Raw genomic sequence first — 15,719 nt, forward strand, 5'->3', positions numbered from 1 at the left:
CAGATAGATCTAGCTGGCTTGATACAGGCCTGACAGGATCGATAGACAGATGGGAGATCTAGCTTGATACACTATCAATCAATCAATCAATCAATCAATCAATCAATTGATGACACTGGGTCCTCTTGTTCTGTTGGTTGTGCCATTAGTGTGTTTTCTTTCCTTTGAGATGTGTGTGTATATGTATGTATATATCTATTTTTTTTTTAGCATTACCATAATCTCTTGTGCTTTTACATAACACGCCAGCAGACAGGCAGACGAACAGTGCTACGTAGTAACCAGTCAGGAACAGTAGCTGTGAAAACGTTTTGGACAACAGGAAGCTGAGCCGGCTTCATAGGTTGAAATAACAAGGTGGATATTACACACTGGCCAGATAGGGAAGGACGTTTCTTAAAAATAAAAACGTTTTCATATATATATAATGAATAGCTTTTTTCTTTGTTAAAAGGAACCAAAATATGAATAAAAAATGTGTCAACACTTTCCTAAATGTACACACAGACACTTGTGACATACAACATGAACTGAATGTCAGATAGATAGCTGCACAGTTCAAAAGGTATCACTGATGGCCACATGGGGGCGCTGCAGTGGGAGGCAGGGATGCAGGCACCACTCACTGCCCCAACCTGCCCTACCCTGTCCTGCCATGTCTTTGAGTTTTAAAACATCTTTCAGTCAGTCAGTCAGTCAGTCAGTCGGTCAGCCAGTCAGTCAGTCGGTCAGCCAGTCGGTTAGTCAGTCAGTCAGCCAGTCAGTCTGTCAGTCAGTCAGCCAGTCAATCAGTCTGTCGGTCAGTCAGCCAGTCAGTCTGCTGGAGAATCAATGAATACTGTACAAGAGGAAGAGGAGTAAAGGAGTGCATCTTTGTGTTTGTCAAGTACTGGAGCAAAGGTCACTGTCTCACTCTCAGGTCAGAGGTTATAGGCCAACTCCAGGCAGTGTTCATGAGCTGATCTAGAATCAGTCAGTTGTTTTCAAAGAGAGAGAGAAGGTCATCGTTGCTACTGCTCGGGAGGTCTGGAGGGTCCAGGTAAGACAACAAGTCATCTGGGTTAGCCAGCTCTGGAAGGAGCTACAGAGGGAGGGGAGAAGACAACAAGTCATCTGGGTTAGCCAGCTCTGGAAGGAGCTACAGAGGGAGGGGAGAAGACAACAAGTCATCTGGGTTAGCCAGCTCTGGAAGGAGCTACAGAGGGAGGGGAGAAGACAACAAGTCATCTGGGTTAGCCAGCTCTGGAAGGAGCTACAGAGGGAGGGGAGAAGACAACAAGTCATCTGGGTTAGCCAGGTCTGGAAGGAGCTACAGAGGGAGGGGAGAAGACAACAAGTCATCTGGGTTAGCCAGGTCTGGAAGGAGCTACAGAGGGAGGGGGGACAACAAGTCATCTGGGTTAGCCAGCTCTGGAAGGAGCTACAGAGGGAGGGGAGAAGACAACAAGTCATCTGGGTTAGCCAGCTCTGGAAGGAGCTACAGAGGGAGGGGAGAAGACAACAAGTCATCTGGGTTAGCCAGCTCTGGAAGGAGCTACAGAGGGAGGGGAGAAGACAACAAGTCATCTGGGTTAGCCAGGTCTGGAAGGAGCTACAGAGGGAGGGGAGAAGACAACAAGTCATCTGGGTTAGCCAGCTCTGGAAGGAGCTACAGAGGGAGGGGAGAAGACAACAAGTCATCTGGGTTAGCCAGCTCTGGAAGGAGCTACAGAGGGAGGGGAGAAGACAACAAGTCATCTGGGTTAGCCAGCTCTGGAAGGAGCTACAGAGGGAGGGGAGAAGACAACAAGTCATCTGGGTTAGCCAGGTCTGGAAGGAGCTACAGAGGGAGGGGAGAAGACAACAAGTCATCTGGGTTAGCCAGCTCTGGAAGGAGCTACAGAGGGAGGGGAGAAGACAACAAGTCATCTGGGTTAGCCAGCTCTGGAAGGAGCTACAGAGGGAGGGGAGAAGACAACAAGTCATCTGGGTTAGCCAGGTCTGGAAGGAGCTACAGAGGGAGGGGAGAAGACAACAAGTCATCTGGGTTAGCCAGCTCTGGAAGGAGCTACAGAGGGAGGGGAGAAGACAACAAGTCATCTGGGTTAGCCAGCTCTGGAAGGAGCTACAGAGGGAGGGGAGAAGACAACAAGTCATCTGGGTTAGCCAGGTCTGGAAGGAGCTACAGAGGGAGGGGAGAAGACAACACAGAAGTTAGTTAGGTATCACTATGGGGACAGAGCTTCACAGCCAAACATATATAGATACATCTCTATGACTCTAGCGAGGTTATTGGTCTTACATTGATTGGCATTGAAGCGCTTAATGAAACCGTGAACAACAGTCTGGATTAAATAGCGTGTGTTAAAAACACTTGAAATCTATCCTGCAGGTAATAATGAATTTGCGATGCAGTTATAATGCTCTCTGATTCGGAGGGGTTGGGTTAAATGTGGAAGACACATTTCGGTTATGCAACTGACTAGGTATCCCCCTTTTCCCTTCACTTGTCAAGAGATTGTATGACACCTTTATAATGTCTTATAATCATCTCATAATCATCCTGATATAAATATCTTACATCCAAGGAAGGTTGGGGCATATCTGGGAGCGCCTGCCCTCCGCCCTGGCTCAATAAGCTGTTTGATGGGTTGAAGGGGTCGCACTGCTGCACGTGGTTGTTAGGGCCGGGATGCTGTTGCTGTGGGGGCGGAGCCTGTTGTCGCGAGGGCTGAGGAGGCCCACTGTGATGCAACGGCTGTCCCAATTGGCCGCCGGGGTGAGAGGGGCCGTGTAAGCTCTGTTGCAACGGGCCGTGGGACTGGTCAGTTCTGGCAGGATGAGTTATCTGGGAAGAGAGCAAGATACAGATAAAGCATATGACTTCATCTACAGTACTGTAAAGCATATGACTTCATCTACAGTACTGTAAAGCATATGACTTCATCTACAGCACTGTAAAGCATATGACTTCATCTACAGCACTGTAAAGCATATGACTTCATCTACAGTACTGTAAAGCATATGACTTCATCTACAGTACTGTAAAGCATATGACTTCATCTACAGCACTGTAAAGCATATGACTTCATCTACAGTACTGTAAAGCATATGACTTCATCTACAGTACTGTAAAGCATATGACTTCATCTACAGCACTGTAAAGCATATGACTTCATCTACAGTACTGTAAAGCATATGACTTCATCTACAGTACTGTAAAGCATATGACTTCATCTACAGTACTGTAAAGCATATGACTTCATCTACAGTACTGTAAAGCATATGACTTCATCTACAGCACTGTAAAGCATATGACTTCATCTACAGTACTGTAAAGCATATGACTTCATCTACAGCACTGTAAAGCATATGACTTCATCTACAGTACTGTAAAGCATATGACTTCATCTACAGTACTGTAAAGCATATGACTTCATCTACAGTACTGTAAAGCATATGACTTCATCTACAGTACTGTAAAGCATATGACTTCATCTACAGCACTGTAAAGCATATGACTTCATCTACAGTACTGTAAAGCATATGACTTAATCTACAGCACTGTAAAGCATATGACTTCATCTACAGCACTGTAAAGCATATGACTTCATCTACAGCACTGTAAAGCATATGACTTCATCTACAGTACTGTAAAGCATATGACTTCATCTACAGTACTGTAAAGCATATGACTTCATCTACAGTACTGTAAAGCATATGACTTCATCTACAGCACTGTAAAGCATATGACTTCATCTACAGTACTGTAATGCATATGACTTCATCTACAGTACTGTAAAGCATATGACTTCATCTACAGCACTGTAAAGCATATGACTTCATCTACAGCACTGTAAAGCATATGACTTCATCTACAGCACTGTAAAGCATATGACTTCATCTACAGTACTGTAAAGCATATGACTTCATCTACAGTACTGTAAAGCATATGACTTCATCTACAGTACTGTAAAGCATATGACTTCATCTACAGTACTGTAAAGCATATGACTTCATCTACAGTACTGTAAAGCATATGAATTCATCTACAGCACTGTAAAGCATATGACTTCATCTACAGTACTGTAAAGCATATGACTTCATCTACAGCACTGTAAAGCATATGACGTCATCTACAGCACTGTAAAGCATATGACTTCATCTACAGCACTGTAAAGCATATGACTTCATCTACAGTACTGTAAAGCATATGACTTCATCTACAGCACTGTAAAGCATATGACTTCATCTACAGTACTGTAAAGCATATGACTTCATCTACAGCACTGTAAAGCATATGACTTCATATACAGCACTGTAAAGCATATGACTTCATCTACAGTACTGTAAAGCATATGACTTCATCTACAGCACTGTAAAGCATATGACTTCATCTACAGCACTGTAAAGCATATGACTTCATCTACAGCACTGTAAAGCATATGACTTCATCTACAGTACTGTAAAGCATATGACTTCATCTACAGTACTGTAAAGCATATGACTTCATCTACAGCACTGTAAAGCATATGACTTCATCTACAGCACTGTAAAGCATATGACTTCATCTACAGCACTGTAAAGCATATGACTTCATCTACAGCACTGTAAAGCATATGACTTCATCTACAGCACTGTAAAGCATATGACTTCATCTACAGTACTGTAAAGCATATGACTTCATCTACAGCACTGTAAAGCATATGACTTCATCTACAGTACTGTAAAGCATATGACTTCATCTACAGTACTGTAAAGCATATGACTTCATCTACAGCACTGTAAAGCATATGACTTCATCTACAGCACTGTAAAGCATATGACTTCATCTACAGTACTGTAAAGCATATGACTTCATCTACAGCACTGTAAAGCATATGACTTCATCTACAGTACTGTAAAGCATATGACTTCATCTACAGTACTGTAAAGCATATGACTTCATCTACAGCACTGTAAAGCATATGACTTCATCTACAGTACTGTAAAGCATATGACTTCATCTACAGCACTGTAAAGCATATGACTTCATCTACAGTACTGTAAAGCATATGACTTCATCTACAGCACTGTAAAGCATATGACTTCATCTACAGTACTGTAAAGCATATGACTTCATCTACAGTACTGTAAAGCATATGACTTCATCTACAGTACTGTAAAGCATATGACTTCATCTACAGTACTGTAAAGCATATGACTTCATCTACAGCACTGTACAGTTGCAGGCACTAAAAGGTTAACTCGTTTTTTTTAAACACTACCAGTGTACAGATTTTTTGTGACAAACTATTGCTAGAAGACACTAGATAGATATCCATGTTGCATATGCTAGAAGACACTAGATAGATATCCATGTTGCATATGCTAGAAGACACTAGATCGAGATCCATGTTGCATATGCTAGAAGACACTAGATAGATATCCATGTTGCATATGCTAGAAGATACTAGATAGATATCCATGTTGCATATGCTAGAAGATACTAGATAGATATCCATGTTGCATATGCCAGAAGACACTAGATCGAGATCCATGTTGCATATGCTAGAAGACACTAGATAGATATCCATGTTGCATATGCTAGAAGACACTAGATAGATATCCATGTTGCATATGCTAGAAGACACTAGATCGAGATCCATGTTGCATATGCTAGATGACACTAAAGCTCCATGCGTATATTGTTCTGCCAATACCACACCGCAACCTAACTTTTTAGTGCCCACAAATCTCTTCTACAATGCTGGAACAGGATGATGACTTACTGGGTCGGGTATGCCGTGTGAGAGGGGTTTGTCCTGGGCCACGAGGCTGGTGGGCATCTCTGGCTGGTGGGACAGCGCGGGGCTGTGCAGGAAGTCGTTCATGGTCGTACCACCGGGGTTCCCATGGGGGAAGTCAAAGCCCCCGCCGTGGCCCTGGTAACTGTTGCCTAGCAATACAAAAAAAAAAAAACAACATCTAGTTACTTTTAGAAGCACTTACACTTCAAATCTTATTTACTAAAATCACATAGCTATGATATGACAGTGCACACAAGCACAGATATAAATAGAGATGGACTTTTGTTCTATGTTACACGGAGATATCATCTAAAACCTATGCTGCTACCTTGGCTACAGGCCATATGTTCCTCCAGTAACTAGGAGGATTACGTTAGAAAGTAAGTATGTAAATAGCGTACCTTGGCTGATGTATTCCCTGTTGTTGCCCCCCTGTTGGGTCGGGTAGGGCGAGGGCCCGGGGCCGAGCTGGGCGATCATATCCATCACGTTGGGCATGGTCATCTGGGAGGGGCTCATGGTCTTGAACCTCTTGGCCGTGGGTCCATCTGGGTCCTCCTTGATGTGGATATCAGACTTGATGGCCACCGGCCTCCAACTACAGGAAGGGTCCATGGTCACCTCCTCAAACTCCGAGCTGGGGGGGGTGGGTGGGGGGGGGGTTGATTAAAAATGAACCACAGGTTGGCTGTATAGGAGGCTAGTTCAAGACTGTTGCGGCTGTTGTGGCCCGGGCTGATTGACAGCAATCAGAGTTCTGCAGTGGAATGGATCTTCTGTAAAGTGACAATATCTTCTAATGAATCCAATCTTTCAAACTCTTTCAAGGAGGTCGATAAGTGATAACATTCATGGTCGTTGGTGTAGTAGGGTTTTTTTTTTGTTGATGAATTTGATGTGATTGATTCAGATCGTTATGATCAAACTTACTTTTGGATGGCGTTCAGGATCCCCCACATGTACTGGTCAACTTCTAGTCCCTCTAATAACGCAGTTTTACTGCAGAGGTGAGAGAGGACATGAACATTACTGACTGAATCCAGAAGGTAACCATCAGAGGGTCATTGACCTTTTCAATTTTGTGTAACTGAGTATTTCAGGTACAGCATAAAGAACTGCAGTTGAAAGGGACTGCAGTTTAAAAATTTGCCAGCTGGCTAAAGCTGCCACTTTAAAACGGGCACTTCTACAGTCATGTTGATTAATGTGCACTGTCCCTGTAAAACTAAATTTAATAAGTAACTTACTTGCATACTGGACATTGCCACGTTCCGCGCTCACAGTTCAATTGTAAGTACGATTCCAAATCAAAGCACTGGACATGTTTGCAGTCATGGCCTCTCGCTGGAAGCTGGATCCGCTTGAAGGTGATTGGACATTTGAGGGAGACCTTGATGGCCGTCTGCTCAACGCCGTCCTCTCCGTTCAGAGCGGTGTTCCCAGAGGACGCCGTTACGCTGCTGAAGTTTCTCTTAACTGGAAAGATGGGAGGAGGACCACAATGGAAATAAGTTGCCAACTTTATTGTGTTGTCCGTGATGATTTTAAAAAGCACTGTATCAACACATGTGGTTTAAATTGTCAAATAAGCTCAATCAGTGAGAGAGAGGGTCACTTAGGACCAAAGGATGGCCTCCTGGAGTTGAGGTTTGAAGAAGAAGGACAGTAGTGTACCTTTGGTGATGCAGTGCTCTGCTGGCAGTAGCCTCTTCTTCAGTAAGCCTTGCAGGACGGAGCGTACAGAGGGTCTGTGGACCAGCTGCAGTACAAACAGGTGAGACTGTAGAGGAGAGGACAATCACCATCATCACCATCGTCATCACTATCATCACCATCAACATCACTATCATCACCATCAACATCACTCCTACCATCACCACCATCACCACCACGACCATCACCACCATCACCATAATCACCATCACCACCATCACCATAATCACCATCACCACCATCACCATAATCACCATAATCACCATCACCACAATCACCATCACCACCATCACCACCATCACCACCACGACCATCACCACCATCACCACCACGACCATCACCACCATCACCATCAATAACATCATCATCACTCTCACCATCATCCTCATCCTCATCCTCATCCTCATCCTCATCATCAATAGTAGTGGTTGTTGTAGTGGTGGTAATATATGCCATTTAACAGACACTTTTATCCAAAGCGACTTACAGTCATGCGTGCATACATTTTTTTGGGTGTATGGGTGGTCCCGGGGATCGAACCCACTACCTTGGCGTTACAAGCACCGTGCTCTACCAGCTGAGCTACAGAGGACCAGTAGTAGTTGTGGTGGTGGTAGTAGTAGTTGTGGTGGTGGTAGTAGTAGTTGTGGTGGTGGTAGTTTATAGTAGTAGTTGTGGTAGTAGTAGCAGCAGTAGTAGTAGTAGTAGTAGTAGTAGTAGTAGTAGTAGCAGTAGTAGTAGTAGTAGTGGTGGTAGTAGTAATAGTTGTTGTTGTAGTAGTAGTAGTAGTAGTAGTAGTAGTAGTAGTAGTAGTAGTAGTAGTAGTAGTAGTAGCAGTAGTAGTAGTGGTGGTGGTGGTGGTGGTGGTGGTGGTAGTTATAGTAGTGGTAGTAGTAGTAGTAATAGTTGTTGTTGTTGTTGTAGTAATAGTAGTAGTAGTAGTAGTAATAGTTGTTGTAGTAATAGTAGTAGTAGTGGTAGTAGTAGTAGTACTAGTAATAGTTGTTGTAGTAATAGTAGTAGTAGTGGTAGTAGTAGTAATAGTTGTTGTAGTAATAGTAGTGGTAGTAGTAATAGTTGTTGTAGTAATAGTAGTTGTTGTAGTAATAGTAGTAGTAGTAGTAGTAGTAGTAGTAGTAGTAATAGTGGTAGTAGTACTAGTTGTTGTAGTAGTAGTAGTAGTAGTAGTAGTAGTAGTAGTAGTAGTAGTAGTAGTAGTAGTAGTAGTAGTGGTAGTAGTAGTAATAGTTGTTGTAGTAATAGTAGTAGTAGTTGTTGTTGTCAGTACAGTACTCACACAGCAGCAGGCGGTGACTGTGATCTGGATGGTGTTCCTTCCTGGTTGGCAGATGTGTTTCAGGTGCAGGGGCTTGTGGGACGTCTTGTTGTCGCCGCGCTCGATGGTGAGGGGAGTGGCGTTCACGCTGACCTGCAGAGAGGAAGGATACTAAGGACAGTTAGTGTGTGTGTGTGTGTGTGTGTGTGTGTGTGTGTGTGTGTGTGTGTGTGTGTGTGTGTGTGTGTGTCTTCAGAAAGTATTCCCACCCCTTGACTTTCTTGACATTTTATTGTGTTACAGCCTGAATTTAAAATGGATTTGTCACTGGCCTACACACCATACCCCATAATGCCAAAGTGGAATTATGTTTTTCAGTTTTTTTTTTCAATTTAATAAAAAATTCAAAGCTGAAATGTCTTGAGTCAATAAGTATTAAACCCCTTTGGGATGGCAAGACTAAATCAATTCAGGAGTAAACATGTGCTTAACAAGTCACATAATAAGTTGCATGGACTCACTCTATGTGCAATAATAGTGATTAACATGATTTTTGAGTGACTACCTCATCTCTGTACCAACACATACAATTATCTGTAAGGTCCCTCAGTCAAGCAGTGAATTTCAAACACAGATTCAACCACAAAGACCAGGGAGGTTTTCCAATGCCTCGCAAAGAAGGGCACCTATTGGTAGATGGGTAAAAATAAAAAAGCAGACATTGAATATCCCTTTGAGCATGGTGAAGTTATTAATTACACTTTGGATGGTGTATCAATACACCCAGTAACTACAAAGATACAGGCATCCTTCCTAACTCAGTTGCCGGAGAGGAAGGAAACCGCTCAGGGATTTCACCATGAGGTCGATGATGATTTTAAAACAGACAGAGTTTAATGGCTGTGATAGGAGAAAACTGAGGATGGATCAACAACATTGTAGTTACTCCACAATACTAACCTAAATGACAGAGTGAAAAGAAGGAAGCATGTACAGAATATAAATATTCCAAACCATGCATCCTGTTGGCAACAAGGCACTACAGTCATATTTCAGAAAATGTGGCAAAGCAATTCACTTTTTGTCCTGAATACAAAATGTAATGTTTTGGGCAAATCCAATACAACACATTACTGAGTACCACTCCTCATATTTTCAAGCATAGTGGTGGCTGCATCATGTTATGGGTATGCTTGTAATCGTTAAGGACTGGGGAGTTTTTCAGGATAAAAGCTAAGCACAGGCAAAATCCTAGAGGAAAACCTGGTTCAGTCTGCGTTCCACCAGACACTGGGAGGTGAATTCACCTTTCAGCAGGACAATAACCTAAAACACAAGGCCAAATATACACTGGAATTGCTTACCGAGAAGACAGTAAATGTTCCTGAGTGGCCGAGTTACAGTTTTGACTTCAATCTACTTGAAAATCTATGGCAAGACCTGAAAATGGTTGTCTAGCAATGATCAACAACCAATTTGACAGAGCTTGAAGAATTTTGAAAAGAATAATGGCCAAATATTGTACAATCCAGGTGTGCAAAGCTCTTAGAGACTTACCCAGAAAGACTCACAGCTGTAATCGCTGCCAAAGGTGATTCTAACATGTATTGACTCAGGGGTGTGAATACTTAAGTAAATGAGATATTTCTGTATTTAATTTTCAATACACATTTGCAAACATAAAAAAAAAACATGTTTTCACTTTGTCATTGTATGTAGATGGGTGAGAAAAAACAACATTGAATCCATTTTGAATTCAGGCTGTAACAACAACAAAATGTGGAATAAGTCAAGGGGTATGAATACTTTCTGAAGGCACTGGATGTGTGTGCGTGCTGTTCTTACTGACCTGGACCGAGGCGGGCCAGTTGGTGTTCATCTGTCGGTCCTCGTGATGGTAGCATTTAAACTGCAGCTCCAGATCTGACCTGCAGGGGGACAGAGGAAGAGAACCTGTTAGTTCACCTGTAAGCTTGCATTCGCTCTAGCGGAAGGCTTGGCCAAAGCTAGTGTATCTGTAACGCTAACTAGCTAGTGTATCTGTAACGCTAACTAGCTAGTGTATCTGTAACACTAACTAGCTAGTGTATCTGTAACGCTAACTAGCTAGTGTATCTGTAACGCTAACTAGCTAGTGTATCTGTAACGCTAACTAGCTAGTGTATCTGTAACGCTAACTAGCTAGTGTATCTGTAACGCTAACTAGCTAGTGTATCTGTAACGCTAACTAGCTAGTGTATCTGTAACGCTAACTAGCTAGTGTATCTGTAACGCTAACTAGCTAGTGTATCTGTAACGCTAACTAGCTAGTGTATCTGTAACGCTAACTAGCTAGTGTATCTGTATCTCTACCTAGCTAGTGTATCTGTAACGCTAACTAGCTAGTGTATCTGTAACGCTAACTAGCTAGTGTATCTGTAACGCTAACTAGCTAGTGTATCTGTAACGCTAACTAGCTAGTGTATCTGTATCTCTACCTAGCTAGTGTATCTGTAACGCTAACTAGCTAGTGTATCTGTAACGCTAACTAGCTAGTGTATCTGTAACGCTAACTAGCTAGTGTATCTGTAACGCTAACTAGCTAGTGTATCTGTAACGCTAACTAGCTAGTGTATCTGTAACGCTAACTAGCTAGTGTATCTGTAACGCTAACTAGCTAGTGTATCTGTAACGCTAACTAGATAGTGTATCTGTAATTCCAAAATGATTCTGTCCACTGCCTGTGATACTATAGTGTCATAGAACAGGACCTGGTGGTGTATACTATAGTAATAGAACAGGACCTGGTGGTGTATACTATAGTAATAGAACAGGACCTGGTGGTGTATACTATAGTGTAATAGAACAGGATCCTGGTGGTGTATACTATAGTGTAATAGAACAGGACCTGGTGGTGTATACTATAGTGTAATAGAACAGGACCTGGTGGTGTATACTATAGTGTAATAGAACAGGACCTGGTGGTGTATACTATAGTAATAGAACAGGACCTGGTGGTGTATACTATAGTGTAATAGAACAGAACCTGGTGGTGTATACTATAGTGTAATAGAACAGGACCTGGTGGTGTATACTATAGTGTAATAGAACAGAACCTGGTGGTGTATACTATAGTGTAATAGAACAGGACCTGGTGGTGTATACTATAGTGTAATAGAACAGGATCCTGGTGGTGTATACTATAGTGTAATAGAACAGGACCTGGTGGTGTATACTATAGTGTAATAGAACAGAACCTGGTGGTGTATACTATAGTGTAATAGAACAGGACCTGGTGGTGTATACTATAGTGTAATAGAACAGGACCTGGTGGTGTATACTATAGTGTAATAGAACAGAACCTGGTGGTGTATACTATAGTGTAATAGAACAGGACCTGGTGGTGTATACTATAGTGTAATAGAACAGGATCCTGGTGGTGTATACTATAGTGTAATAGAACAGGACCTGGTGGTGTATACTATAGTAATAGAACAGGACCTGGTGGTGTATACTATAGTGTAATAGAACAGGACCTGGTGGTGTATACTATAGTGTAATAGAACAGAACCTGGTGGTGTATACTATAGTGTAATAGAACAGGACCTGGTGGTGTATACTATAGTAATAGAACAGGACCTGGTGGTGTATACTATAGTAATAGAACAGGACCTGGTGGTGTATACTATAGTAATAGAACAGGATCCTGGTGGTGTATACTATAGTAATAGAACAGGACCTGGTGGTGTATACTATAGTGTAATAGAACAGGACCTGGTGGTGTATACTATAGTAATAGAACAGGACCTGGTGGTGTATACTATAGTAATAGAACAGGACCTGGTGGTGTATACTATAGTGTAATAGAACAGGACCTGGTGGTGTATACTATAGTGTAATAGAACAGAACCTGGTGGTGTATACTATAGTGTAATAGAACAGGATCCTGGTGGTGTATACTATAGTGTAATAGAACAGGATCCTGGTGGTGTATACTATAGTGTAATAGAACAGGATCCTGATGGTGTATACTATAGTGTAATAGAACAGGATCCTGGTGGTGTATACTATAGTGTAATAGAACAGGATCCTGGTGGTGTATACTATAGTGTAATAGAACAGGATCCTGATGGTGTATACTATAGTGTAATATAACAGGATCCTGATGGTGTATACTATAGTGTAATAGAACAGGATTCTGATGGTGTATACTATAGTGTAATAGAACAGGACCTGGTGGTGTATACTATAGTGTAATAGAACAGGACCTGGTGGTGTATACTATAGTAATAGAACAGGACCTGGTGGTGTATACTATAGTGTAATAGAACAGGACCTGGTGGTGTATACTATAGTGTAATAGAACAGGACCTGGTGGTGTATACTATAGTGTAATAGAACAGGACCTGGTGGTGTATACTATAGTGTAATAGAACAGGACCTGGTGGTGTATACTATAGTAATAGAACAGGACCTGGTGGTGTATACTATAGTAATAGAACAGGACCTGGTGGTGTATACTATAGTAATAGAACAGGACCTGGTGGTGTATACTATAGTGTAATAGAACAGGATCCTGGTGGTGTATACTATAGTGTAATAGAACAGGACCTGGTGGTGTATACTATAGTAATAGAACAGGACCTGGTGGTGTATACTATAGTGTAATAGAACAGGACCTGGTGGTGTATACTATAGTGTAATAGAACAGGACCTGGTGGTGTATACTATAGTGTAATAGAACAGGACCTGGTGGTGTATACTATAGTGTAATAGAACAGGACCTGGTGGTGTATACTATAGTGTAATAGAACAGGACCTGGTGGTGTATACTATAGTAATAGAACAGGACCTGGTGGTGTATACTATAGTGTAATAGAACAGGATCCTGGTGGTGTATACTATAGTAATAGAACAGGATCCTGGTGGTGTATACTATAGTGTAATAGAACAGGACCTGGTGGTGTATACTATAGTGTAATAGAACAGGACCTGGTGGTGTATACTATAGTGTAATAGAACAGGATCCTGGTGGTGTATACTATAGTGTAATAGAACAGGACCTGGTGGTGTATACTATAGTGTAATAGAACAGGACCTGGTGGTGTATACTATAGTAATAGAACAGGACCTGGTGGTGTATACTATAGTGTAATAGAACAGGACCTGGTGGTGTATACTATAGTAATAGAACAGGACCTGGTGGTGTATACTATAGTGTAATAGAACAGGACCTGGTGGTGTATACTATAGGTAATAGAACAGGACCTGGTGGTGTATACTATAGTGTAATAGAACAGGACCTGGTGGTGTATACTATAGTAATAGAACAGGACCTGGTGGTGTATACTATAGTAATAGAACAGGACCTGGTGGTGTATACTATAGTGTAATAGAACAGGACCTGGTGGTGTATACTATAGTAATAGAACAGGACCTGGTGGTGTATACTATAGTGTAATAGAACAGGACCTGGTGGTGTATACTATAGTAATAGAACAGGACCTGGTGGTGTATACTATAGTAATAGAACAGGACCTGGTGGTGTATACTATAGTGTAATAGAACAGGACCTGGTGGTGTATACTATAGTAATAGAACAGGACCTGGTGGTGTATACTATAGTGTAATAGAACAGGACCTGGTGGTGTATACTATAGTGTAATAGAACAGGACCTGGTGGTGTATACTATAGTGTAATAGAACAGGACCTGGTGGTGTATACTATAGTGTAATAGAACAGGACCTGGTGGTGTATACTATAGTAATAGAACAGGACCTGGTGGTGTATACTATAGTGTAATAGAACAGGACCTGGTGGTGTATACTATAGTGTAATAGAACAGGACCTGGTGGTGTATACTATAGTAATAGAACAGGACCTGGTGGTGTATACTATAGTGTAATAGAACAGGACCTGGTGGTGTATACTATAGTGTAATAGAACAGGACCTGGTGGTGTATACTATAGTGTAATAGAACAGGACCTGGTGGTGTATACTATAGTGTAATAGAACAGGACCTGGTGGTGTATACTATAGTGTAATAGAACAGGACCTGGTGGTGTATACTATAGTGTAATAGAACAGGACCTGGTGGTGTATACTATAGTGTAATAGAACAGGACCTGGTGGTGTATACTATATGTAATAGAACAGGACCTGGTGGTGTATACTATAGTAATAGAACAGGACCTGGTGGTGTATACTATAGTGTAATAGAACAGGACCTGGTGGTGTATACTATAGTAATAGAACAGGACCTGGTGGTGTATACTATAGTGTAATAGAACAGGACCTGGTGGTGTATACTATAGTGTAATAGAACAGGACCTGGTGGTGTATACTATAGTAATAGAACAGGACCTGGTGGTGTATACTATAGGTAATAGAACAGGATCCTGGTGGTGTATACTATAGTGTAATAGAACAGGACCTGGTGGTGTATACTATAGTAATAGAACAGGACCTGGTGGTGTATACTATAGTGTAATAGAACAGGATCTTGATGGTGTACAAACAGTACTGTACCACAGAGAGGCACTGTCCTTACCTCCACATCAGGTTCTAGTGTTTTTAGGATTAGGGTTAGATGTATGGAGGATTTCTTACCGCCACATGAGGGTCTGGTGTACAGAGGGTCGGAGGTGGAAGACATGGTTACTGACGGCCAGGTTGTGCTCCAGTCTGAAGGGCTCTAGAACCACTCCATCCCTCACCGGGAAGGTCAGACGTAGCTCCTCATTGGGGTTGGCTGGGTGGAGGAGGAGGAGGAGGAGGAGGAAGAGGAGGTGGAGGAGGAGGAGGAGGAGGAGGAGGAGAGGAGGAGGAGGAGGAGGAGGAAAGGAGGAGGAGGAGGAGGAAAGGAGAAAGAGAGAGAGTAGAAGAAGAAGAGGGGAAGAAGGAGAAGATGGGACAGGGTAAGACTTTTCCTCAAATAAAGGTTGGTTGTGATACTGTACCAATTCAACTGAACCTTAATTC

General features: G+C 42.2%; 1 pseudogene across 1 annotated transcript in view; it reads right to left on the bottom strand.

The window, feature by feature from the left end:
- Positions 1-973: 973 nt before the first annotated feature.
- Positions 974-15,719, bottom strand: part of LOC311100936 (zinc finger MIZ domain-containing protein 1-like) — a 48,905-nt pseudogene continuing 34,159 nt past the window's right edge. The window contains exons 10-19 of the transcript in view: positions 15,348-15,652; positions 10,607-10,685; positions 8,779-8,910; positions 7,443-7,548; positions 7,016-7,244; positions 6,699-6,767; positions 6,170-6,405; positions 5,751-5,917; positions 2,561-2,827; positions 974-1,081 (exon numbers count right to left, since the gene is read on the bottom strand). The product of the transcript in view is annotated as a zinc finger MIZ domain-containing protein 1-like (transcript). The remainder of the gene's footprint in view (positions 1,082-2,560; positions 2,828-5,750; positions 5,918-6,169; positions 6,406-6,698; positions 6,768-7,015; positions 7,245-7,442; positions 7,549-8,778; positions 8,911-10,606; positions 10,686-15,347; positions 15,653-15,719) is intronic.

This window comes from Coregonus lavaretus, assembly GCF_964263955.1.
Source record: "Coregonus lavaretus genome assembly, chromosome: 25".
Taxonomy (NCBI): Eukaryota; Metazoa; Chordata; class Actinopteri; order Salmoniformes; family Salmonidae; genus Coregonus; species Coregonus lavaretus.